This window comes from Austrofundulus limnaeus, unplaced genomic scaffold (genome assembly GCF_001266775.1).
Source record: "Austrofundulus limnaeus strain Quisiro unplaced genomic scaffold, Austrofundulus_limnaeus-1.0 Scaffold542, whole genome shotgun sequence".
Classification (NCBI taxonomy): domain Eukaryota; kingdom Metazoa; phylum Chordata; class Actinopteri; order Cyprinodontiformes; family Rivulidae; genus Austrofundulus; species Austrofundulus limnaeus.
The window spans coordinates 314,772-316,411 of NW_013952944.1; positions in this window are offsets into that span (position 1 = coordinate 314,772).

Consider the following 1,640-nt stretch of genomic DNA (forward strand, 5'->3'; position numbering starts at 1 on the left):
ATAGACCTTACCAGGGAGGCTCAGAAGTGTGATCCCCCTATAGTTGAAACACACTCTGCGGTCCCCCTTTTTAAATAGGGGGATGTTCCCAGCAGACCCTCACTATACGTTTGGATCTGCCAGGTCTGACCGGCTTCCTCCCCCACCACCGGAGCCAACTCACCACCAGGTAGTGGTCAGTTGACAGCTCCGCCCCTCTCTTCACCCGAGTGTCCAAGACATACGGCCGCAGATCTGATGAAACGATGACAAAATCGATCATCGAACTGTGGCCTAGGGTGTTCTGGTGCCAAGTGCACATATGGACACCCTTATGCCTGAACATGGTGTTCGTGATGGACAATCCGTGACGAGCACAGAAGTCCAACAACAGGACACCACTCGAGTTCAGATCGGGGGGGCCGTTCCTCCCAACCACGCCCCTCCAGGTCTCACTGTCATTGCTGACGTGAGCGTTGAAGTCCCCCAGCAGAACAAGGGAGTCCCCAGGAGGGGCACTCTCCAGTACCCCCTCTAAGGACTCCAAGAAGGGTGGGTAATCTGAACTGTTGTTCGGCCCGTAAGCACAGACAACAGTCAGAACCCGTCCCCCCACCCTTAGGCGGAGGGAGGCTACCCTCTTGTTCACCGGGGTAAACCCCAACGTACAGGCACCAAGATTTCGGTTAACAAGTATGCCCACTCCTGCCCGGCGCCTCTCACTGTAGGCAACTCCAGAGTGGAAGTACGTCCAGCCCCTCTCAAGGAGACTGGTTCCAGAACCAGAGCCATGYGTCGAGGTGAGGCCGACTATTTCTAGCCGAAACCTCTCTGCCTCACACACTAGCTCCGGCTCCTTCCCCACCAGAGAAGTGACGTTCCACGTCCCAAGAGCCAGCTTCTGTAGCCGAGGATCAGACCGCCAGGKTCCCCTCCTTCGGCCGCCGCCCATTTCACACAGCACCCGACCCCTTTGGCCCCTCTCACAGGTGGTGAGTCCGTTGGAAGGGGGACCCACATCTCCTCTTCGGGCTGAGCCTGGCCGGGCTCCGTGGGTGAAAGCCCGGCCACCAGTCGCTCGCCATAGTGCCCCACCTCCAGGCCTGGCTCCAGAGGGGGGCCCCGGTGACCCGCGTCCGGGTGAGGGAACGCTAAATCCAAAGTTTAACATCATCATAAGGGGTCTTAGGGTTCTCAGGTGAATATACTATATAATTTAATACGTTTAAGGCATTTATAAACTATAATGTCATAATTGTTATTAATTGACTTTTCATTATAACAAACTGGAGTGAGAAACTGTGGAGAGTCTAGAGTTTTTCATTGACGAGTATTTTGAAAAAATAGTAATGGGCAAACCCAAGCATATCTCCGGCGGCGCAGCTAGCATGTCAATTGGCACACCAACATCAAAGAGGAATCGCTCGGCAAGCTCAGACGATTTTTCAAATATGTCTCCAGAAACAACAGGCTTTAAGGACATACTGGAGTCTATCAATCAAAAGCTAAGCAGTTTAGATAGCCGGTTAGCTTTAGTGGAGGTGCTGCATAAAGAATTCCAGGCCCTGAAGGTTTCACTGGAGTTTAGCCAGGAGCAGGTAGCTCTGCTCGTTAGTGAGAACACCGAGTTGAAAGGAAAATTGTCGCAACTCACTGAGGGG